The 26604-nt window shown below is 43.5% G+C and overlaps 1 protein-coding gene across 1 annotated transcript in view; it reads right to left on the reverse strand.

Annotated features, from left to right (window-relative positions):
• Tln2 (talin 2) overlaps window positions 1-26604 on the reverse strand; it is a 321645-nt gene that overhangs the window by 166114 nt on the left and 128927 nt on the right. The window contains exon 3 of the mRNA XM_048332637.1: window positions 16807-16882. The gene's annotated coding sequence lies outside the window, so the exon portion shown is untranslated. The remainder of the gene's footprint in view (window positions 1-16806; window positions 16883-26604) is intronic.

Consider the following 26604-nt stretch of genomic DNA (forward strand, 5'->3'; position numbering starts at 1 on the left):
AATAGTAACTACTAGGCTGGGTGCTGATGGCTCACATCTGTAATCCCAGCTACTCAGGAGGCTGGGGTCAGAGGATCACTGTTCAAAGCCAGCCCTGGCAGGAAAGCCCATGAGACTCCTATCTCCAAAACATTACTAAAAAGTGGAGCTGTGGCTCAAGTGGTAGACTGTGAAAAAGGAATTCAGGTCAGGTAAGAATGAAGATGGCTCTGTTATAATGGTAAATGCAGAATTTAGCCTGTTCTTTTGATCTGCTAAACAGGATTTTCTAAATAAGAAACAGGCATCCTAATGTAACATTTCTACTACCTACTATATAGGTTGTACAGATCAAATGGAAATGCTTCTGAATTACATATGTTTTTGGGAGGAGGAGGAGGAGGAGGAAGAGGAGGAGGAGGAGGAGGAGGAGGAGGAGGAGGAGGAGGAGGAGGAGGAGGAGGAGGAGGAAGAGCAGGAGGAGGAGGAGGAGGAGGAGGAGGAGGAGGAGGAGGAGGAGGAGGAGGAGGAGGAGGAGGAGGAGGAGGAGGAGGAGGAGGAGGAGGAGGAGGAGGAGGAGAAAGCAGCAGCAGCAGCAGCAGCTCAGAGACAGAGTGCCCAGCCACTGATTTCAGTCCCACGACCAGCACCAAAAAAACAAAAGGAAAAAAAAGTAACTAGCCGGGTGTTGGTAGCTTGCCTGTAATCCTGGCTACTCTGGAGGCTGAGATCTGAGATCAAAACCAGCCAGGGCAGAAGAGTCCCCATGAGATTCTTGTCTCCGCTAAACTATTCAAAAGAGCTGTAAGTGGCACTATAGCTCAAGTGGTAGAGTGCTAGCTTTGAGCACAAAGAGGCTCAGGGACAGCACCCAGGTCCTGCATTCAAGCCCCAGGATGGAGGGGGGAGGGGGAGGGGGAGGGGGAGGGGGGAAGAAGTCACCACTATTTATTAAGTGCTTTAGAAGAAAACAAGACTCAGGATGCCAGGAGCCTAGGCCTCGGCTGTCCCTTAGCTTTTTTTGGTCAAGGTTGGTACTCTACCACTTGAGCCACAATACCATTTCTTTTTGCCGGCTCATTAGCGTTAAGAGTCTAGTGTATTTTCCTGCCTTGGCTGGCTTTGAACTGTGACACTTCAGACCTCAGCCTCCTGAGTTGCTGGGATTACAGGTGTGAGCCACCAGCACCTGGCTTCCATTCTACACATTCTTGTTGGTTTTTTTTTTTTTTTTTGCCAGTCCTGGGGCTTGAACTCAGGGCCTGAGCACTGTCCCTGGCTTCTTTTTGTTCAAGGCTAGCACTCTGCCACTTGAGCCACAGCACCACTTCTGGCCGTTTTCTGTATATGTGGTGCTGGGGAATTGAACCCAGGGCCTCATGTATACGAGGCAAGCACTCTTGCCACTAGGCCATATCCCCAGCCCCCCATTCTACACATTCTTAAATGCTGGCAGTATGTCATACCAAACCATGAATTTTACTTTCCAGATATAAATGATTTTAAACTTTTAAGCAAGAGATCATGGAATAAGACCTGGGTTATCATTTCGAGCTGAAAACAGAATAAATGCTAAGTCCTTATGATAGTAACATTTCTATCTCAGAGACAGAGAGAAAGGACAGGATGGAGATTGATTAATTTAATGCAATAGACATCTCTTACGAGACGCAAAAATCAGTCTTAAGAAAGGAGAAGACATTATTTTGAAAAACATGGTCTATTTTTAACAGAGAGCTTTGCTAAGTAGAAACAAGAAGAAGGGGGAAAAAAATTTCCTCACAAGCAGGCAGACTCTTTATCTCCTGTATCTCAGAGTGTTGTGGGTTTTACAAAATCCAATCCAGTTACTAAAAGTCCTCCATAATGACCAAGGGTTGGAAGATAACCAGACAAGAGCAATATATTGTTTTAAAACCTTCCTGGCATATGTTGCCACAGTTTTAAAAGCATAAAAACAGAAGGTCATCACGGAGTCACTTGTCAGTCTAGAGTGAGCCTCCAAATGCAGTAGGGAATCCAGGATGGTGTTTGCATGAGGGAGAAAACACAGAAATCATTTCCCAGCGTCTGCAGACTGTGACATCGACTGTGCTACACAGACTATTGATTCATGATCAAAAAGAGAAGAGAGGTTGGGGAAAAAAAATAGTACCTCCCCAGTGCTATGACAAAGGGAAAGGAAATTGCTCTTATTAGCAAGATCATGTACAGGTAGCTGAGTGCAAATCACAGTACCAGGCTCTGTGTGTGTAGGGGGAAGCGTCAGAAAGAAGTAAAAGGCAAGAAGTCGACTCCAACTTGGAAGTTTTAAGCTGGAGAAAGGGCCCACACTTGAGAATAAAATCACAATATACTCAATCTGAGATAAAAGATTCAACAGTGACTATTACTAAGTACAGCTACTAGCTAAGCACTTCTAAATGCTGTCTCATTTAGCCATTTGAAAGCCCAGTGATGTAAGCACTTTTCCTACAGTCTCTCTGGCTTTCTCTATTACCAGGTGACCACTCCCTTTGTCATGTTCCCACCTGCCAGGACGAGTAATTGCAGTTGGTGGGATTCTGGTTAGAGCCAGCATCATGCTACTTGGATTTCAGCCTACAAAACAATGAATCAGACAGATCTCTTTTTTCTACCAAGTATGTCAAGCCTTGGGTATTTGGTAATAGCATGGAAAATGGTTTAACACAGATGAATAATAGGAATTCAGGAAGGAGGGAAGACACAAACTCACCCTGAGGTACAATGCTACAAAGTAAGTAAACTCCCATCTTCAACAGGGTCAACATTGGAACTGGAGATGGATTTCAGTGGTAGAGTATCTACCTTGTAAGTACAGGGCCCAGAGTTTGAACCTTAGTATTATAAAATGAAGGTGGGGGGAGGGAGGCTTGTGAACATCATAAAAATTGATGAAAAAAAACAAACCTGTCCACACTGAAGCAGTTATGAGTAAGTGTAATGTACGACACTGAGCTTAATCCTATTGGATTAAGTCAAAAGGACATGGCTAGGACATTTAGTGAACTGTGATTTTGATGACTGCATTGTGATTATGTGAAAAAATGTTCTTTTGTCAGAATGTTTGCTAAATTAAAAGTGATTGCAGGTAAATGTACATTAGATTAGTAATTAACAATCAGATGGTTCAGGAACCATTGTCTGGATTATATACTTCAACTCCTTTTTTTTTTCCAACTAGGTGATTGTTTTAAAATTACCATAGAATACGAAGCATGGGGGAGGAAGATACAAAGGAAGAATACATTATATCTTTGCTTTTCATCCATCCCTAGCAATCTCCTACTAGCACCACAGCCCCAGCAGGTGATGTTGTACACCCAGCCAAGGTCCTCCCTGCACAGCTCTGAGGCTTGCAAGAGATCTCTCTCCCCACAAACAACTTCAGGTTTTTATTGTAATAATAATTCCTCCTCCTCCTCCTCCTCCTCCTCCTCCTTCTCTTCTTCTAATAATAATAATAACAATAATAATAATAATAATAATTCCTCCTCCTCCTCTTCTTCTTCTTCCTCTAATAATAATAATAATAATAATTCCTCCTCCTCCTTCTTCTTTGGCCAGTTCTGGGGCTAGAACTCAGGGCCTGATCACTGTCCCTGGCTTCTTTTTGCTCTAGGCTAGCACTCTGCCACTTGAGCCACAGCACCACTTCTGGCTTTTTCTATTTATGTGCTGCTGAAAAATCAAACCCAGGGCTTCATGTATGTGAGGCAAGCACTTTACCACTAGGTCATATTCCCAGCTCTCCTTTAATTCTTTTTTTTTTTTGGCCAGTCCTGGGCCTTGGACTCAGGGCCTGAGCACTGTCCCTGGCTTCTTCCCGCTCAAGGCTAGCACTCTGCCACTTGAGCCACAACGCCACTTCTGGCCGTTTTCTGCATATGTGGTGCTGGGGAATCGAACCTATGGCCTCGTGTATCCGAGGCAGGCACTCTTGCCACTAGGCTATATCCCCAGCCCTCTCCTTTAATTCTTGATCTAACTTTTGCCCACACTCACTGAAATCTATGCTAGCCCAGGTGACTCATGTCTTCCCTACTGAGGAGGGTGTGTGTGTGTGTGTGTGTGTGTGTGTGTGTCCGCACAAAGCTGGACAAAGTAGTTGACCTAGTGGTCTGCTCCTCCCACCTCTGGCTCTTTTCTTGCAGTGCCTTCCCAGACTCTGCATTGCTTAAGCATGATTTTCTTTGTGTCCCTATCCTAGCTTGTCCTCTTCTACTCTTCACTTTTGATCATCACTCTGGGAGCTGCATGCATGTGCAGAGCCAGATCTTCCCCCTGAACTTCTTATCCAAGCCTACTCCCCATGATCTTCCACAAGCATAAACAAATTCATCTCCATCAGAAATGAACTCATCATCTCTGCCCCGCCCCACTCCCTCCATGCCTGCTCCCACTCCACTCCTTAGTCCCACTCCCATTCCTAGTCACCTGGAACATCCACACTCACCCAAGGCCAAGAAATGGGAGAAGACTCCTTGGCACCACCCTATCCCATCTTCTCAACGTTGATTACCTACATCTAGACAATCCAAACTCATAAATAGCTTCCTGTTCTTTCGCCTACTCTAGGAAACTATTCTTGTAATAGCTGGCCTCTACCAGTCTGCTGTCACTCACTTCAATACATTCTTTACCTCTCAGTCAGTGGTCTTTGGGAAGCTGGAGTTTGAGTAGAGCTCATTCAGCTTCGACTCCTCCATGGACACCCACCCACTCTGTTCTTTGAGGAAAAATCTACGGATTGGTCCCAACTATCAGTCTTAAACCCTCCCTAACAACATCTCAAAATGTTTCTTTTCCACCACAGTAAACAATTAAGCTTCCAATATTCAGCAGAATGTCTAGCCTGTGGTCAGTGTTCACTAAATGTTCGCTGGGTGAATAAATGAGTCAATTAGACAGAGGGATATTAGACAAATTTGATATCTCACACAAACTTTTTTTAAAACAAACTCAAATCATGAGATGTACCAAATTATCTGATAAACAACTCAAATCCTTGGCAAAAGCCTAACAAAACTATCAGGGTTTACATAACACAACTAGCAGCTTAAGTTCAAAGTTGTTGAGGTTAGACATTAGAGGGAAGAAAGTCCAGCATGCAGGTGCAAAGCATGGCTTGCTGTCATGTGCACAGGCATGACAATCCACTGTACTTAACATGTGGAAAGCACTGCTTGAGAATGTTCATAATAACCTTAAAAAGAGGGAGGTATGACCAACAGTGTGTGAATTCCAACAACAAATGTTGGCAGGGATGTTGGGGAAAAGGAGCCCTATTGCACTGCTGGTGGGAATGTAAACTAGTACTCTACCACACAGAAATACCAGTCCTGGGCATTCACTCAGAACATCACAAGCCAGGATATGATAAAGACATCTGCACATGCATGTTCATTGCCGCACGATTCACAATAGCCAAACTCAGGAAGACAAACAGTGCATGTTTTTTTCTCATATGCAGAACCTAGACCTAAACTACATGGAGACATGATAAATTATACAGGACCCTAGTCATTTACACACAGTGAGACCACAGGAGGATGCTCAGGAGAGGAACACAAAGGAGCAATACCTATGTGCATCTGATCATATAAAATAGTGTTTATGGAAACAAACTCCAGGAAATGGAAACATACAGAGGTTTTTTGTTTCTTTTTCCTTGCTGCTATTTTGGTTTTCTTTCATTTTTGTTCATTTTGTTTCATTTTGTTCTTTGGGAGGATAAGGAGGGCACAGAAATGGAGGGACAAAGGATGAACAAATGTAGCAGTGGTACTCATTAGACACTATGTCGAAAATGAACAACTCCTGGGTGGGGATGGGAGAGGAAAACTGGGAGAGAGTGAGGGAAGGGGTGGCATTGTCCCAAAAGAAATGTACTCATTACCTGACTTATATAACTGAACCCATCTGTATATTACCTTTATCATAACAATAAAAAAAACTACCAGTACAATGAAAAAGAGGAAGGGAGAAACTCTCCAGGTATAGAAAGACAGACAGACAGACAGACAGACAGACAGACACACACACACACACACACACACACACACACACACACAGAGCAGGGATGTGGGGGATCCAGTTATTTCACAGAGGAGTCAAAGAAGAAACTCCAAGGAATAGAAATCAAGTAGCAGCCAAAAGCAAAACAGAGACATCCACAGAAACCCATTTGGCTCCCAACCATTTTGAAGGATCGTTTTCAACCTTCTGTTGATTATGCCTTATATTTTCTCTAAAACTCCACTAAAGCACAACCCGTCAAGATCAGAGGCTAATATGCTTCCAACTACTGTCACCTGCTTTATCTTAAGGATTACCAGGAACTCAAAGGAGAGATGGAGTCAGGAAAGAAAAAAAAAATGCAAAGGCAATGGAATTATAGGCATTTTAGCTGGAAACCATCCCTGAAATGGAATCAGTAATCTCATTAAGAAGACAGGCTGGTAAGGCTGGGCTGCCATCATCCTTTCAAGTCTTAGCACAAGGTCTTGATGTCTGGGTGACAAATAAAAAGCTACCATGACTTCAATGACCTCAGATGTCTATTAAGCATTAAGAGATTTGTTCCCTGAAGGAAAGAGAATGTTTAACAGGAATCCAAGGGCTTTTGAAGGGCAGGAGAAAGCTCACAAGAATATATGAAAGCAACATTCTAAGGACCCATAATCATGGGCCAGGAAAGTCCTGGCCTAATCCTGTGGAAAGCACAGCAGAAAAGGAAGAAAGAGCATTCCTGGGCTCCAACGGGGATGTCGGGGATGGCGAAGGTGGAGAGGATGATGCCATCACAGTAAAGCAGCTGCTTTCCAGGGAGCCTGGTGATGATAAGCCTTGGTTTGAGCTGAGCAAGGGGAAGGCAGGGAACTGTTAACCCCCTTCTGTATAGCTAAGGAAACCCATATGCCAGTCAACATGTGCCAACACGTATGAACCTATAATGTGCTGTTGTTGGGACTTGGACACAAATCTGCCCAATTTCAAGATACTTTCTGTCTGAACTATCCCATTTTTAGTTACCTGTGGCTGGTGCTTCTTATCCAGAAGGGGGGGAAAAAACAGCTGTGACTACAGGTGTTCCTTTCCTACCACCATCCCAGCAATTTTTAACCTCAAAAAGATCTATTTGTGTGGCCTAGAGTCATGACTGAGTGGTTAGAGTGCCTGCCTATCAAGCAGGAAGCCCTGAGTTCAAGTCCCAGTAACACACACACATAAACACACACACACACACACACACACACACACACACACACACACACAGTCTGTTTGAAATGGCAAACGATGCCTTTATAGTTACTGTTACTGTTAACATGACTAAGCTCAGACTCATTAACTAGTGACACCAGTCTTGTGCTGAAACTACTTATCAAAATGCACCACTTAGATTTAAGGAGAAGTGATCCCCAACTGTCAAGCAGTCACAGCATGGATCTGTGAAGTGCTGTGATATGACGTCAGAAGCTGGCTGGAAGCTGCAGCAAGCATCATGGAACCCCCAGTATAGCGTGGAGAAGCTGCAGGGCTAACCTAACCCTGTGCTGTTATTGTGACTAACATCATTAAGACATGGGCTCCCAGGTCATCCAATTTGGAACCCGGTCACAGGAAGATCACAGAGCCCCAGAATTCAAAAGAAGCAGGATCTGTTCACAGGAGAGGTATCGGGTCAGAGCCAGCAGATTCTGAGTTCCTAATTTAATGATTTTTCATATCAGCAGCTGCAAAAACAAGCCTGATGATGGCAGGAAGAAATGGTATCGGAAGCAGGAAATACATAGCGCAATCTCAAAGCTAGTCCTTTTCCCCTTCCAAGGATTCGAGGGCTATCTATCTGTTTCTGGGTGAAATCTCCAACTTTAGAGTCCCTCCTATCAATTCTATGTCCAGTCCAGGAAATCTCCATAACAAGAAAACCATGGCTTTTACTACATTATTAAGTCTGTAAAATATTAGGATACAGAAACAAACTGAGTTTATTTTAATTATATTTTAGTGTAATATCATTTAGGATAGGATAATCCATATAAACTATACTTTCACCCACTTTTATCAGCCTAAACCTACACTGTAATTCACCTCATTCATAAACATGAGATAACTTGACCTACTTTCTAATATGCGCAGCTCTTTCTTGTCTGCATTAATCGGCGGTGACATTTTAAAAAGTTGCTCTAATAATTTCCATTATACAAAAAACGCACTTTTCATTTCCACTAGCTTTGAGTCTCCTCCCACAAACAAAATGCAATTTTCAAAACAGTCTGCAAATGGAGTGAGAATCAAGGCATACAAGGCAGCGCTAGTGAAGGCTCAATTTTGAATGGAACTCAGGACCTGGCTAGTAGGGGAAGAAGGAAGGAGGAGGTAAAAAATGAGACGACTGTATTCTTAAGTCCACACAGTGTAGAATAGAGGGGCAAAGCTTTCCCTATGTGCCATCGTATAGACCAGAGCTTTTAGAAATGAGCATAAATTTCATATCAAATAATATAATACCATTCCCAACGGTTCTTCAGTCTCAGATAATAAAGAGAGAAATAAAAAAGGAAAGAAGAACCTTTGCTTTCTTCCTTCACAGGCTGTTTCCAACTCTACCTACCCTGCCACTACCCACAGCTTCTAAGGTTAAGCATTTACCCTGTGAAGCAGCCCTCATTAATAAAGCTGTCTACAACCCTCTTAGCAGGTCCCTTTTGTGCTTAAGGATTATCCAATAGCTTCCCAAATGCCTAGAGAAGAGGCTGGTAAACTATGGCCTACAAGATAAGGGTAGTTTTTTTTAACTATTTAATTCTAATTAACTTTTGTGTATTGTCCTGGAGATTGACCCACGGCCTTATATGTGCGAGGCAAGTGCTCTACCATGGAATGCCTGCTCTAGGTGCCTGCTCAACCAATGATAAGAGCTAGGGTGGTGTATGTGCAAGCCATCAAGCAATCAGCACAAAGCCAGCCCAGGGGAGGAGGTTCAGGAGGAGCTCTATACTATAATAACTGCTCTCTAAGCAGTTGCCATTAGACTTCTCTTTGGGGCCCCTCTCTGAACAGAGAGTCTCCTTCCTATCATGGCTTCCTTTCCACTTTCAAATAAACTGTTGTGTTTTTTTTTTAATTAAAATCCCAAAAGATATTTTATGATCTATGAAGCTTATATAAGATTCACATTTCAGTGCCGATAAATCCAGTCTAACTGGGATACAGCTATAGCCATTTATGAATGGCTGATGATGGGTTTTGGTGCTCCAACTGTAGAGCTGAGTAGCTACAATCCAGACAGTATCCTAAATGCTTACAGTTCTGGTCCTTTACAGGAAAAGTCTGCCAACTCCTGGCCTGCAAAGTATAATCCATAGCCCTTGGACTCCAATGTAGCTCATTATCCAACCTTCCCAGAAGCCTTATTTACTTCTACTTGAAGCTGCAATGTCTTGTCTTCCAACATGCTCTTCCCACTTCTCCTAAACATTCCCTTTGATCATTTTTCCTCCAAAGGTCTCTTCAGCACTCAGTCTGTAGACATCCTTCTTGCTCTTCACAAAGTGAATATAACTAGATGGATGCCGGTGGCTCATGCCTAAACCTTAGCTACTCAGGAGGCTGAGATCTAAGGATTAAGGTTCAAAGCCAGCCCGGGCAGCAAAGTCTGTAAGACTATTATCTTCAATGGACCACCAGAAAACCAGAATTGGCACTGTGGCACAAGTGGCTCAAGTGGTAGAGCACCACCCTTGAGCTAAAGAGCTCAGGATAGTGACCAGGCCCATAGTTCAAGCCCCATGACCAAAAATAAAAACAAAAAACCTTCCCAATCCCAAAGTAGTTCCTCTTTTCCTTAACAAGAGCCAAGTTACCAGGCCAAAGTGGGAACTTTTCCTAGATAAGGGAAGAGGGACAGTCTCTGAGAATCCTACTCCCAGGAATTAACAACCCAGGGGTGGGGGTGGGGAGGGAGGGAGGGAGGGAGGGAGAGAGAGAGAGAGAGAGAGAGATTGGGGGGCATGGAGAGAAAATATATAAACTACTAGGGGGCTGGAATCACAGCAAGCAATTACCAATGACTAAGTCAAATCCTGACCCGGATTCAAAGAAACCAATGGGGCAACTAAGAAAAATCTCCTTGTTACCTTGATATTTCCCTTGGCCTCAGAGAAATATTGGTAAGTTTTCCATTTTTAAGGGTTGATAAAAACAGAACCCTTATCCAGAATACCTTAAAGTCCTGTCTTTTAGATTGAAATACAAGTCTAGGAGTAACTAGAAAGATTTAAAAAAAAAAAAAAGACATACCTAAATGGGAAGAGAAAAAGTACAGATGAATTAAGCTTGGCTAAGAATTACTATCACAGAGCCAGGGATGAGCACACAGCTCACTGTATAATAAGCCCCACATCTAAATATGCCTGAAAGTTTCCATTAAAGAAGTATGCATGAATAAATCTGGCAGACAGCTCCACTAACAAACTTCTCAGCATGTGACTCCAGAGGGACCATGGGAGAGAGGGGAGAATTTATAGTACCCTGAGCTTGCCTGCCTCATGGCGCTCTTTCGCTCTCTCTCTCTCTCTCTCTCTCTCTCTCTCTCTCTCTCTCTCTCTGGCAGTGCTAGGCCTTGTGCTTACTAAGCAGGTACTCTACCACTTGAGCAATATCTCCAAGTCCCTTTTTACAGTGGGTATTTTTAAGGGTAGGGTCCTACTTTATACTCTGATTCTCCTGAACTGAGATTTTCCTACTTGTGCTTCTCCATCGTGCTGGGGATGACAGGAGCATGGCACTGTGGTATCATGCCATTGAGTGAGAGGGAATCTGGTCTACTTTTATGCCTGGTCTGGACTGAATTCCTGATCCCTAGATCTCTACCTTCCAACAAGCTAGGATTATAGGCAGAGCCATTGCTCCTGGCCTTGGAATCCTATCTCGATGCTTGAACCTGGTTAAAATATGGTCAGTATACACAAGAGCCAGTTCCTTAGCGGTAAGCTATTACACAGTTGGGAGAAAAGTCTGCTGTCTCATATAAAGAGACACTAGTCCATACTGTGTACCTTCCTAAGGGAGCTTCAAGAATGATTTCATCTATAGGAATTTCTGCCCTAGGTGCTAAATGTAGAAAGTCACCTCAAGTAAGGCCTGCTCCTCACCTTGGAGTAAATATCCAGCCCCATCCCAAGCTAACCGCACCAGACCTCAGCAGTCTGCCTTGTAACTGAGAAAAACAAAACAAAACAAAAAACGCCAAAAGTTTACTTTGATCTATCAGTCTTTCAGTTATAAGCAGCAACAACCTATACCAACTAAGCAACTAAGCATGAAAGGCATTCTACTTTATCTTGAAAACTTGCTCTGCCCCCACTAGAAATACTCCCTATTCCTTCTAGCTCTCTGTGCCTGTCACTTAGCACAGACTCCTTCGCTCTGTAGTGTTCTTGGAAACCTATACAAAACAAGAACAACACTCAGGTCATTGTTATCCTCTGCTGCCAATTTTTATTTCCTTCCTCATGTCCGGAATTGAAACTCTTACCTCTGAGTCCAGGCTTCTGAGAAGCGTAGCCAGCAAGGAGATTGAGTGCATCACTCTCCCATTTTAACAATTTCAACACTGGTCGCTGAGCTGACTGAAAATGGTTCACAGCGGGGTTAGGGAATAAAGCTAGCCTCCTGGACAACCTCACTGCCCAAAGCTTGAAGTCTAGTCAGTTGTCACCCCTCAGAGGAAAAGAAACTGAAGAAAACATAGTACATTGGGGGAACATCTAGGAATATGAAATAAAAGTTCATTTATTTCCATCTCTTTTCTTTCTTTTTCTTTTTTCTTGGGCTAGTACTAAGATTTGAACTCAGGGCCTGGGCACTGTCCTTTAACTTTTTTTGCTCAAGGCTGGCACTTTACCATTTGAGCCACAGCTCTACTTCTAGTGTTTTAATGGTGGAGATAAGAGCCTCACAGACTTTCTTGCCCAGGCTGGCTTTGAACCTGGCTAGGATTACAGCCATGAGCCTTCAGTGCCTGGCTTTATTTCCTTTTAATCAGGGATTAATGTGAACCTAGGAAACTTGAGGCTGGGCTGAGATGGTTTGGCAGTGTAAAAGGAAGAATCTTTTATAAAAATGGACTGTTGATTTAAGCAGCCCCCCCTATGAACAGTCTTTGTATAACGGAACCAGAAGTGTCTCATACAGATGACAACTCTGCTAGCTCAGACACAATCCTGTCCTTACAGTCAATGAACAGAAATAACAACAAACACAGTAAGTCTATGGGTTGATAGTAGGGGTCTTTTGTGTATCTGTTTAGCGGTTTCCCATTTTTAGCAATGTGCATGTAGTAATTGCACTTAAATCATAAATCATTATCTATTTAGATCACAGATCCTCTATAAAATAATATCCAGCCCAGAGCCTCAAGGATCAACTTTTTCAGTGGTATACTGATGCCAATGCAGGTAACCTTACAGTGTATTCATTTTAATTTTATAGAAATTGTTAATGTACCAAGAGTGATATTCTGGTGACTCTTACTGATCTGGAATACTTCCCAGTTTTTGTTTGTCACCAATACATGGAATGGAGATGGTGATCATTTCATATTGCCTGAACATGGGATTTCACAGCCAAAAATATTTCATTTATTTATTTTATGGTTCCCAGGTTTGAACTCAGGGCTGCGAGCTTAACTGGGCTTATTTGCTCAGCTGGCAATGCCTTGAGCCATGCCTTCAGCCCAGTACTGTACTGGTTATTTTGGAGGTAGAGCCTTATGGACTTTTCGACTTGGACTGGCTTCAAGCTACAAACCTCTAGGCTCTCAACCTCATGAGTAGTTAGGATTACAGGCATGAATTACCAGTACCCGGCTAGGAAGAGCTGTTTTTAAAGGTTCAAGTCCAATCAATTCTTACATGGAAAAACCTCGAGTCTGGAGTTCTCCAGAAGGTCTTTTCAATTTCAAAAGAAATAATGAGACAAGCACAAATAGATACCAAATTCAGGGAACCAGTACATTCTATGACATCATGAATAAGTTTAATCATAGTGGGCAAAAAAAAAAAAAAAGAGCCAGAAAATTGTGCTTGTTATTGTTCTAAGATGTATACTAAGCATAGACACCAGAGTAAAGACCCAGCACAGGAATCCTCAGCAACATGACAATGCTACTGAGACCGGCAGTTACTCAGGTTCCAGCCAAAACATGCAATGGTACCTGCAGTCAACAGAGAGAGCAATGTAAAGAAACTGCCTAATGGAGGGTGGCAGCAGGACAGAAATGCACACTGGGTTACATTTTTAATGAAGAAAAGGAAGCCCGGGAACAACTTATCTCTACTGACGTCAGAGCCCTTAAATGACTGGCACAGGATGGGAAGTATCTACATAGACTCTGCTTTGGATCTTACAGAATCTCCTAAAGAACACTGAGAACTAAAAATGCCCAGAGAGCCAAAAACAATGTTTTTCATTTAAAAGAGCTTTTAAAATAGTTTCCTTCTATGCTTGCAGGGAACACAGAGATAAAAGTATGGAATATTGCATTTATATTCAGCTATGGAATATATAACAGGCCATTAAGTAAGATGATAAACAGATCATTTATCACTGTTCCATCAATTAATCACCTTCTTCTTCTTCTTCTTCTTCTGCTTCTTCTTCTTCTTCTTCTTCTTCTTCTTCTTCTTCTTCTTCTTCTTCTTCTTCTTCTTCTTCTTTTATATACATGCACACAAAACGGCATGCATGTAATCCTTTAAAGCATCCTATTTACATCTGTGGTTCTTCCACATTCTCCATTGCTCATCCCTACAAGATCTCATCCAGGATGTCCCAGCCTTCTGAAAGGCTCCAGAGCATGATTGATTGGTTTCATTGTTCATTCATTACATTTTATTCTGACATGAATTGGTCCAGATCCCTTAAAGCAATTCTCCTTTCCTCTAGTTTATGTCAAAATAAAAGTCACAGCTGAGATTTACTCGGGACTTTATACACTTTCAGAAATGTCAAGATTTCAGGTAATCACTTGTGTTCCTATACATTTAAGACAAAGGTGCCCACTGCTGTTGTCTGATAGAGCTTTTTCCATAAAAGGGCAGGGAATAAATTCTTTTCAGGGCAGAGAAAACCAACTGAAGCACACCACTCAGGCAGTAAACGGAGAGCGAGGGTGGCAGGAAAAAAAACAAACAAACCAAAACAACCAGCTAAGCCTGTCAAATTTCATTTTAAGTTTCCCAGAAAGTGGGAAATGCTGATATGAACATTAGGCAGAAATCTCTGAGGGAGGAAATGTGCAGGACTGAACCACCATGCCCCAATCAACACAGACACATGGGACATTCAGAAACACAGAGATGGAGCAAGCCTTCCTGGAACAGGTGGTTTGGCTACTTTTCTCTCTTATGACTTCCTGCTCCTAGTAATTCCGCCCACAATTCCCTCTGCACTCACTACCCAGGGAGGAGTCAAAAGAAAGTGTGCTGTTCTACACTGACCTGGCATACGCTAACATATAACACACAGCTTTTAGACTTGAAACCTCAGGAAAAGCATAGATCAGATAAGCTGCTCCTTCATGCTATCTCAGACCCTGCAGAGAGGGATAACCATAACACACACTGAAAGTTCCCTGAAGGAGAATATTTACATATGATCCTTCTAGGCAGAAAAGATCTCCTCTCTCCTGAGAGCTTCTCTTAATTCAGCACTCCAGACTGTCCGCTGTCTCCTTGCCTTCTAACCAGCCTTGAGCTTCTCATTCTTGAGGCTGACCTCTGACCTGATTCTAGTACATACTTAAGAGTCTAGCATTTGGCTTACCCCTCCCTAGCATCCAGGAACCCACCAGAAAGGCTGATAGTCTTTGTCAAATGTTACCAGGACAGAGGCTGTCTCACAACAGTCAAAAATCTATACACCTTTACCAGGATTCTGCAAAACACTGCCAGGTTTTCATTCTTCCCCTGATTTCAGAGTAACTCACAGCCAATTTAATGGTCTCATATACTAGCCATTTGTACTTAAGGTTCCCAATAGCCCCTTTGCTTCTGTCTAATTCTAGTTCTCCCTTCCTGTACCCTTATCATGTCTAAAACACTCTCAGATACCCTACCCTTCCATTTCCCAAACACCTGTCCTTGGATCAGTGCTGAGGATCCTACCTGCAATACACTAGCTTACAGAGAAAGCATAGAGGAAGAAGTGGGCAAAAACAATCTTTCTGTCATTTATTATTAATTAAATATTTACTGATTGATTTATTGTCAGCAGCAGGTTTGCACTCTGGGCTGGCACCCTACTACTAGAACCATGCCTTTAGTTCCTGACTTTTTGCAAGTTAATTGGATATAAGGATGCGGAAGATTTGTTTGTCCAGGCTGGCTCTAAACTGAGATTCTCAGATCTCAGCTTCCTGAATAGCTAAGATTACAGGCATGAGCCACTAGCTGCAATTTTTCTTATAATGCTTACATATGTACAATCTAAAGACAAATTGGAAATTTCCTGCTCTTTTCGTATCAAAATATTTCCTCTTTCACAAAATGACACAAGTAGATGGTAGCCATTTTGTAACTACCCATCTCTTTTATGTCAAAACATTTTAAATTAGCTTACATTACTTATACAGAGGATTTCTTTAAAAAAAAAAAGACACAAAGGATTTCATTGTTCCATTTCCACACGTGTTTACACTATGCTTCAAGCCTGCATCAACCAATCTCACCCCTTCTATCACCCTGTCTTCTTTCTTTCTTTCAATTTTCATAGTTGCAAACAATCTATTTTTATCACATTCATCCACTTTCAAAATGCATTTTAAACTTATTCCCCCCTTTCATTCTTCTTTTTCCATCTCTTTCTAGAAAGTCCATTTGTTAGATACATGTTCTGTTTTATTTACATAACATTAGGTAAATGGATTTATATTGAGTATCAATCTCTTCCTTTGAAAAATTCCAAACACAAAAGAGAATAGTACACAAACATAGAGTGAATTCCCATACATTCAATGAGCAGTAACAATAATCAGCTTTGTTTACATTCAGTCAAAAGAAATATTGAAAATTGGTGCTGGTAAGTTTTCCCCCAAACCACAAATCTTAAGAGCCTGGAAACAATTAAGACTAGGCCAATCCACAAATTTCACAAGTGAAGATAAGGAGACTACAGGGCTGAAGTGACCTATTCCCAGCTGGGCAGCTGGGCAGCAGCAGAGCCAATGTATCTGGGTGGCCATGATACCACTGTTGAGATAGAAGCATCCACCAATCCCTACCACCTGGTCAGACATCAACCTCAGCATACCCAGGACTGCAGAAGGGCCCCACATCTCAGCCCAGGATATTTCATACACACTATTTGAGATCACACAGGCCAATCCAAGGGGAAACTCATCACTTTAGGACCTAAGTATACTTTTTCCTTTCATGCTAGAGCAATTGTCTCCTAGAGGCTCCAAGAACCACTCATTTCAGTCCAAGGGTTACTGGACTCATGTGACTGAATGAGAATGAATGCAATAAGGTCTCCTAGGGTCAAAACCCAACTACCATTGCTCTCATAGGCTCTTTCCAACACCCAACCAACTACCAGGTGAGGAAGTCAGACAGCAATGGAAGTAATAGAACCAGACACTCTATACCACATGTGGACCTCGAGGTGCGAAACAGGAGACAATGTTACACCTACAAAAACTACCCCCAATGCAAGGGGGTAGTCAGTTGACAAGGCTTTTACTTATTATTATTGCTTTCAATAATAATAATAATTATTATTATTATTTTCAAGACTCACCTGAATTGTCAGTTTGTGAAGAGTCAGTTTCCCTGAAGAGATCCAAAAGCATGCAAGGGGATTCCAATAGCAATACCTAAAACAATAATAAAAGTCATCAGGATCCAGGAATATTACAGAAGTGAGGTTTTGAACAGAAAACAAATCTCAATCTATATATTCAGTCATTTCCCCTATATGAAGTAGGAAAGGAAATAACTCAAGGAACAATGAATCTCTAACACAACACACAGGTTGGAAGTATACTATACAGATGGATTTGATGTCCCAAGACACTTATTTTGAAGGCCAAAATTATGTTACTGTTGGCAAAGAGAAAGGACACTCCCCACTCCCCGCCTCTTCCTTATGTTAGGAAGGATTTACTGGCTTTGATCTTAAACAAAGCCCAAAGACATATGTCCTTTGCCATGTCTAAAAACTTCCATTATATATGTATGCATGCATGTATGTATGTGCGCATGCATATATACACACATACACACATATATATGTGTGCATACGTATATGTATATATACATATATGTGTGTATATACACATATACACATACATATATACATATACATATGTATATATACATGTGTGTGTGTGTGTGTGTGTGTGTGTGTGTGTGTATGAGCTGGGCGCTGGTGGTTCACACCTGTAATTCTAGCTACTCAGGAGGCTGAGATCTGAAGGATCGCTGTTCAAAGCCAGCCCAGGCAGGAAAGTCTGTGAGACTTTTATCTCCAGTTAACTACCAGAAAACCAGAAGTGGCGCTGTGACTCAAGTGGTAGAGTGCTAGCCTTGAGCAAAAAGAAGCTCAGGGACAGTATACAGGTGCTGAGTTCAAGCCTCAGTACTGGCATAAAAAGAAGTGTGTGTGTGTGTGTGTGTGTGTGTGTACCTTATATAAGTTGTTGTTGGCTAATTCACTTTTCTCCCATCTGGTCCTGGGGTATGTCCGTGAGGAAGATTTCTTTTTACTGCAGCTGTTCCCCAGTCTCCCCAGTTCTGAGGCACTGGGAACTCACCATTGGATAACTTATTCCATAGCAACCTAGTGTGACACTGAAGCACCATATTCAATGGTAGGAATCCACCCGAGAGTCTAGCCTGTTAATGATCAGAGACTGTGCGAGAACACATATAATCAATACCCAGAGTGTTCATTTGCAGGAAAACAGGCTCATGTGATCACATCAGAAGAAGGATGAACCACTAGTTAATGGGGAAGTTCATTTAGTGAGGGCCAATCTACATCTTTCCCTCTCTGCTAGGTAAAAATAAACTCAAAACAGAATCAAATGACTATGAGAAGACTATTCCTTTTTAAGCATGACACCAAAATTTGAAACTATAGAAGACTGAGATCTTTGGCTAGCCACATTCTTCAGGGGTTTGAACTTAGGACCTAGGTAGGCATTCTACCATTTAAACTACACCTTTGGCCCTTATTGCCATGTTTATTTCTTTAGATATGGTCTTGCTTTTTGGAGGGGCCTGCCTGGGCTATAATCCTTCTTTTGCTTCCCAGTATAGACGGGATCAAAGATGCATGCCACTACTACCACCACCATGGCTCAGCCTTTTCTGTTGAGACAGGCAGCCTTCAGGAGCTTCTCTCCCCTCTGCAGGCTGGCTTTAGATCATGATTCCCCCCATCTCAGCCTCTCTCATAGCTGGAATAACCTACATGCATCAGGTGTGTCCAGCTACTAGATGAGATGGAGTTTTGTGAACTTATTGCCCTTAGATACTGAGTAGAGAAGGAAGGGGAAGGGGGGCAGTCTATATAGAGTGGGAAACAAGGAGCAGTGAGGTCAAAGAGCAGGTGAGGAGGATGCAATCAAGATGGACAGGAAATGATAAGAGGAGCACAATTTTTTTGCAGGGGAGAGGGGAGACCAAGCCTGGCTCAAATATAGTTATGAAAACTGATCAATGAGTTCCATGTAGAGCCAGAGGTCAATTTAGGGGCTGTGTTGTCAACGGGCTCACCTGCAGGAGCACTGATACTGAGTAGAGAGACTGGGAGGGGTGTGAGGGTGGGGGTGAAGTCCACTGACAGGGGTGGGCCTCTATGAGGCCTAAGTTGGGGTGGAGCTCTAGAATAAGACAGGGAGGGAGGTAGTCGGAGGTGGTCCTGGGGAAGCACAGGATTGAGAAGTGCATCAGTCAGTGGGCTAGACCTTCATACACCCCTACCCCAGTCCCTGCCAAGGCTGAGGAAAGCAGAGCCTGTGAATTGAATGTCCTGAACAGTGAAAGTATGAAAAAGTGGACTTCTGGTGTCAGTTTGGTTACTGCTGACAACAACACTGAGTAGTGCATTTTTACCTACATGGTTGCTGGCATAGAAAAGGTCCAGCCCCATGAGCAAAAATGCTTCATGGGTGTGCGTGTTGAGAGCAACCCACTAAGAACACCAGCACATATGGGGAGGAGTTGCTAAGCAACCCAGCTGAGTATCATCTCCCTTGAAGACCCAGTGTCCAGTCAGAGAACCTAAAAGGAATGGCATCCCAGAGAAGGAGAGAGAGAAGGCAAAGTTCTACAACATTCTTATTGGGTGCCTGTGCTGGGCTCTATATCACAAATCAGTGTGTGAGGCACAGGGCCAAGGAGAGATGATTCCCAGTATCCAGCCTGGCCTTCAGCTGTTTGATTACAAGTAGACATTGGACAGAGCAACAAACACAAGACAGGAGAAAGCAACTATCCAAAGGGACTAGGCACTCCTCACTGAAGAAGATTCAGATGTGACAGTGCATCACCTAAGGGGAGTCCTGTTCTATTTGAAACTCTTAAGACAAAACTATTCAAAAGTAAGGAAAGAGGCAACATGTGTGAACTATTTCATCTTTAATTGTGTTAGAAAGACATATTGCAATGACTCTCAGTAACTCAAAATCTGAGGTGTTTTGAGAAATGATTACAATGCTTAAGGAGTTCAGGGCAGATCGACAGTTCCATAGGGACCAAGTCTTTTCTTCAAGTCTCTGAAGAAGCACGACTGGCTGGCGGTCATGCTTGAGCAGGCCCAGGAACCTCGTCTGTCTAAACAGCATGTGACTTTGACATCAAAGTTCAGAACCTTCTCCTCAAATGACACAAAGGAAGTCTAACTGATTCCCTGCTGTGATGGGCAAGAGACTCGTGTCATGCTTTGCTGCCTAGCTGAGGAAACGAGCAACCAGAAGGTGCCAAGTGTCAAGTCCATCTCCTGAGCAACCTCAACGTGATTGGCATTCTGCGTTAAAACCTCCAGAGGAATGGGAGGAAAATAGCTCTTGCCTTTGCTCTGACAATCAACAGCCGATGTCAACTTGATCATCAGTACCGGCCCTCACCTCTGTGAGAGCCATATTATGGTCATGTTGATCACAGGTGAGATAGAAGCTGACTCTTAAAAAAGAGTCAAAACCCAAACACACCCCTGTCCTAACAAAGAGTCTCCTGGGGAGGGCCTGGCATGGTGGTACATGCCGGTCATCACAGCTACTTGGGAGGCAGAGGTTAGGAGGATCATGATCTAAGGCCAGCCTCAAGCAAAAGCATGAGAGTTTATCTGAAAGATAAACTAAAAGCCAAAGGCATGGGTATGGCTTGAGTGGTACAGTGCTTGCCTAGCAAGCACATATCCCCGAGTTCAAGCCCCAGTTACTGCCATTAAAAAAAAGGGGAGGCGGAGGGCTGGGAATGTGGCTTAGTGGTAGAGTGTTTGCCTAGCATGCATAAAGCCCTGGGTTCGATTCCTCAGTACCGCATGAACAGAAAAGGCCAGAAATGATGCTGTGGCTCCAGTGGTAGAGTGCTAGCCTTGAGCAAAAAGAAGCCATGGACAGTGCTCAGGCCCTGAGTTCAAGCCCCAGGACTGGCAACAACAACAACAACAAAATCTAGGCTGGGCGCCTAAGGCTCAGGCCTGTAATCTAGCTATTAGGAGGCTGAGATCTGAAGATTGTGGTTTGAAGCTAGCCTGGTCAGGAAAGTCCTTGAGACTCTTATCTCCATTTAACCACCAAAAAGCCATAGTGGAGCTGTGGCTCAGGTGCTAAAGCACTACTAGCCTTGAGCAAAAAAGCTCAGGGATAGCACTCAGGTCCTGAGTTCAAGCCCCAGGAGTGGCACCAAAAAATAAACAAACAAGCAAACAAACAAAATAAAACCCAAACAAACAAAAAACAACAACTCAAAAGATCTTATATGCACCAGAATTACACTGACCCCTTTTGGAAACATTGGCTCAAGCAATCCTCAACAGGGACAAATGGCCCCACCAAGAGAGATCTGTTCTTACCTAGAGCTGTAAATGAGGAGCCATTTGATGGGTATAGGTCAAGGGTACCATTAAACACCCTCCAATGCACAGGATAGTCCAACCCAACTAAGAAGTCTCTAGTCTAAAATGCCAGTAAGGTAAAGTTGAGAAGCTTAAAGCAACTGAAATAAAAGAAAAAGTTATATTCAGACTTGGGGACTGGGATAACAAGAGGACAGACAGGGACAGAAACAATGGGGAAGGAGGAACACTGATCTTTAAATGTCCCGTGCCATCTGCTTTTACAATTTTTTAACCAATACAGACTTCATTGCCATGCCCCACTTTATCGAGTAACATAAGAGGGACCAGACTCTTGAGATACATTGCTGCCAAGACAAATATTTGCTTGTGTCTAACGGCAATGTTTACCCAAGATTATTCTGCTCTTGGTGAAGTAGAAACACACCACTGGTTGACACACTTGGACAAGAACCATGGGGCAGCCTGGCACAGGCTCCTGTGGGCAGGGAAGAGGAAATGGGACTAAGAAAGCCAGTCTCTAAAACCACCCAAGCTTTTGGATGGAGTCACTTTGAAACCACATTCAGATCAAAAGGGCAGTTCTGTTAACATTTTCAGCAGCACTGAACAATCTTGGGAAAAGGAAAGAAAGTGAGAGAGCTGGTGACAAATGAAGGAGAAGGCAGAAAGAGGAAGAGAGAGAAAGATCACTTACCATCAAAGAATTTAACTGTGCCTTGATCTGAAGGAGGCAAAAAGGGAAAACTAACATATAATCATTGATTCAAGGTAGAGCAGGCTTAGCTCAATTGTCAAGCCTGAATTATCACATACCACTGACTTCCACAATGCATAAAATGAGGCTCTCAGTATTTATAGTTACATTTGTGGAGTGTTTTTTTTTTTTAAATAAATAACTGGTAACTAGCCAGGGGGCACTGGTGGTTCACACCTGTGATCATAGCTACTCAGGAGGTTGAGATAGGATCATGGTTAGAAGCTAGCCTGAGCTGGAAAGTCGTTTATTTCTAATTAACCATCTTCACAGCAGTAGCAACAGCAGAAGTAGAGCTGTGGCTCAAGGAGTAGAGCACTCACCTTGCACACAAAAGCTAAGAGACAGCATCCAGGTCCTGAGTTTAAGCCCCAGGACTGGTGCAAAACAAACGAACAAACTGGTAACTGAAATTCATCAGGGCCTTTCCTATTTGCTCATTCTCAAGTACCAGGGAGCTTCTGTTTCTCTTTACCATTTCCCTTTACTACAAGGACTCAATCGTAGCCAAGTTCCTACCACCAAGTTCCTATTCTAACAGAAGAAGCAAAGGTTTTTCACTGCAGACTGCATCTACTTCAAATGTTACTTCACACATCATGCCTTCAAAGACATCTGTGTCTTCAATGTACTTGTCCAGGCCCTGGCAGTTCTGGGTACCCCATGTTGGGCCTTACTTACACTTGCCATCTATGAACATTTCCCAGCTACTCCTAAAAAGGAAGTGAGGCTTATAACTTCCGGAAATGAGGTCAAGCCAGGCAACCTGCTCCACTCACCCATGATTTTGGGATACTTAGCATAATGTCAGGGGACTTCTGGTCCTCCCACAAGAGCCACACGCCCAGTCTCTGGCCTGCAGAAATTAAATGATGGGCTGCAAATATATATATGCGCATGTGCTCATCATCATTCATGGAACTGCAGGTATGACCTTGTTTGGAAAAAAGGTTTTGCAGATATAATGAAGGATATTGAGATGAGATCATCCTTGGATCTCACAAGTGCACACTGAACTCCACGAGGAATGTCCTTCTATAAGAGACAGAAGCAAAGGCTGAGTTTGCCCGGAAGTAGCCACAAGACAAGATACACGTGGAGCTACCTGAAACTGACAGAGGCAAAGAGTCTTCTCCCCAAGAGCCTTTAGAGTGAATGTGGCCTTACCCACAGCCTGCTATTGAACAAATTGTGATGTCTCCAAATGGTGAGGCAATAAATCCCTGTTGTTGTAAGCCAGCCGGTTTGCAGTAAACTCCTTAAGCAGTTATAGGAGGCTAAGATAGGTTCTCACACTGGAGCCCAGAACTGGGCTCACAATGGCCGGACCAGGATGCAGGCCAAATTCCCACCAGATCTTTACCTCTACTCCCCTTAGGGCCATGAAGAGCTTAGGAGGACAGGCTGATGGACACGTTTGCAGCCCTGAAAATCCAGACCTGAGAGGTTTTCCACAGAACAAGCTCTAGGGCATGGTTATGAGAAACAGAGCTTCCATCTGTCCTAGAGCTGAGCGCCACACAAGGAAGCAAGTCCTCCTCAAATGGCCATTGAGAAAGGCAATCTCCACACTCCATGCATCCTCTGTAAGTAGCTGTCACCAACCTTCACCACCACTATTTCCTGAGCATTGACACGGGCCACACACTGTGCTTGCGCCAACTTTAGGAGGTAACTGCTCATTCCAAGTTTTGATTTCATCCTTCCTGCCTTCTCTGTAAATTGCTACCTCTTATATATAGGCCTTGAAATGACTGCTTAATGTTACATGTAAAAAGAGATCGCCGGTGCCTGGTTGGCCGCACATATACTAAAATTGGACTATACAGAGAAGATTAACATGGCCTTTGAGCAAGAGACATAAAAATGCAGGTATTTGGGGAAGGAGGGAGGGAGAGAGGCAGAGGGAGAGGGAGAAGGAGGAAGAGAAGAAAGGTTGATTGCATCTTTGGCAGCCTCCTGGGGAAAATGAAATGGGCAGCTTGAATAGTAGTTGGTCCTTAGTCACTTCTCAGTATGTGGAAAAGTGAGAATGATGACCAGGAAGCCTATGCCTTCAGCCCCCTGCCAGGACTCTACTCAGTGTTATCTGAGCCAGGATATTATCCCTTCTTTAAGAGTACAAGGCCCTGAGTTCAAGCCCCAGTTCCCTCTTTCTCTTACACACACACACACACACACACACACACACACACACACACACACACACACTCACACTCTCCACGGAGATAACAAACTTATTTCTTTCTTTAAAAGAAACAAACAACTGCCCCCTATGGACTAACTTAACTAATCAATGAACAGTTACTGTACACCCAATTATTTGGCTTAATTCTGGGGACCACAGAAAGGATTTAAGGCCAAACTTCTGACTGAAAACACAATCCTTTGTTTCTCCAGTGGGAAGAGGACCTATAACAAAACAACTAAAATAAAATGTGATGTACATTGGGTCTTTCTTCCAAAGTGTTGTTTATTGTTTTTGTTGGGTTTTTTTTTGGAGGGGAGGAGAGGGAGAGACTGAAGGAATCACTGAAGGCTTCCTAGAAGAGGTGACATGAAGCTGAACCTGCATTACACAGGGGAGAAACAATGGCAATGGAACACAAGTCCCAGGACATGCACAAAATAGTATGAAAGGGGCTAGTTCTGAGAGAATGGGAGCCCATCAGGCAGGCCCAAAGGGGCAGTGCCAAGAAGAAACAGAAGAATGCTTGGGTAGATAGATAGGTAGGATGCCAGCTCGGCCACCCGTGTGACTTTATTTAATTACTGGAAAGTGAGGGTCATGACCAACAGATGCCATGAGTCAGAGACTGTCCTGGTGACTCTTTGCTGCCCAGGCACTGGGCTCCTCCGATTGTGAAGTCCAAAAGGGGAAAGGCTGAGGGACACATAGGTAAAAACAAACCAAAATGGTATAAAATAAAGAGGAAAGGCCAGGTGCCTGTGGCTCACATCTGTAATCCTAACCACTTGGGAGGCTGAAATTTGAGGATCAAGGTTCAAAGCCAGTCCAGCCAGGAAAAAAATCTGTGGGACTCTTAATGACAAAAAGGTGACTCAAGTGCATGTCTTGAGCAGAAGAGCTCAGGGGCAGTGCCTAGGCCCTGAATTCAAGCCCCAGTATGGACGTGTGTGTGCATGCATGTGCAGACAGACAGACACAAACACAGATTCTAAGTAAATAGGACTATGATAGAAATATTGATATGGGACATAAATTGGTTCTAGTAAAACCTTAAAGGCAGAACACAGAATTTACTTAAGAGAAAGGACAATGTTACCAAAGTGTTTGGGAGTATCTATTATAGATGCCAGGCATCATGAATCTGAAGAGTAGCAGACCTTGGCCTCAAGGAGCTTGTAAATTAAAAAGGCAGGAGAAGTTAAGCCATCACTTAGCACTGGGTGGTCAAATATCACTGCATGGGTGGTCAGCAAGGGTGCTTTGGGGCCGAAAAGCCTGGGGTAGCACAGGAGGACCATTGAGGATTTTTTTTTCCTTTTTTTTTTTTTTTTTTTTAAGGGAATGTTTAGAGAAAGGAGAGAAAAGGAGATGAAGGGGCAGGATACTGCAAGAGGTAGCCTATGGTCAGGGAAGCATGGCAAGGGAGGGTAACTGGGAATGCAGATCCCAGGGAGTGAGGAAAAGAGGAAGAAGAGGCCAGGTGGGAAATTTGAAAGTCCAAAAGGCCATCTGATGCAAGCCAGCAGGCAGGAGGAGCACAGAGAGTTGTTTTCCTTTGGACCTCTCATCTACAGTTTCCTCTGTCCCACATGAAGTGCCTGGCTCCTCAATACTTGGGAATGTCTGCATTTGCGATTGGCTTGTTAAGTCACCTGCAATTGCTTTCTGCTCAGTAGGGCAGGGGAAGAGAGGAGAAGCTAGCCCTGGGAGTCCCTAAAGGACTTTAAGATCAGGTAAACTCACCTGCAAGGCAGAGCCCCCCAAAGAGGACATCCTAATTTTCCTGCATAAGGCCTTCAGCTTCTCTCTCTGGTAACCCCAGTGGTTAAGGAGAAGGCTGGAGGAAGCTGGGGACACACCCAGCTGAGGAGGGGCCCTGGTGGTGGGGTGTGTTACATTCCTTGGAAAACAGGGCCTCAGCTATAATTTGTATAATCAGACGAGAGATTGGGCTACAGAGCCCTGCTTCCCATTTATTACAATACCACACTCCTGCCCAGGAAGTCCCACCCAAGCTTTTGTTTGGAAAGCCCTTCCTTGATTAGGTATAAGTCCTATTATTTCTGCCACTCAAAAATAACTGATGAAGTTGCCCCAGCCAGCCAGCCACAACCCTGACTTCCTCGAATGAATGAGGCTAATCTTCTACTCTCTCCTTTTAGACAGCTGATTTTTTAATTTTTCCTCCTTTCCGACTCTGCATAGGAAGGGAGTGAGAAGCAGGGACATTCTGTACTCATGGCATGGCGAGTCATCTTTTCCTCTGTGGAAAGAACCAGGTGAGCCAGGATCCCTCCTGGAATTGTCTAGAGGCCTTCTTCCTGCCTCCCAGTCTCAGCCAAAGCGTTGTGCTCCCTGCTCACAGGAGATGAGGAGAGCCCAGGTCCCACCCCTCAACCCATACAAATGAGGATGCTGGCAGAGCTGCCCTGTCTCTGCCTCCTGGCAGAAGTAGTGGGGGGGCAGAGTTGCCATACTGTCTCACTTCAAAAGAGGGCTTTTGGAGAGGTGGAGAGGTGGAGAGGTGTCCTCCACACAAACCAATCCAGAGTGCCTGACAATT

The sequence above is a fragment of the Perognathus longimembris genome, chromosome 23 (assembly GCF_023159225.1).
Source record: "Perognathus longimembris pacificus isolate PPM17 chromosome 23, ASM2315922v1, whole genome shotgun sequence".
Classification (NCBI taxonomy): domain Eukaryota; kingdom Metazoa; phylum Chordata; class Mammalia; order Rodentia; family Heteromyidae; genus Perognathus; species Perognathus longimembris.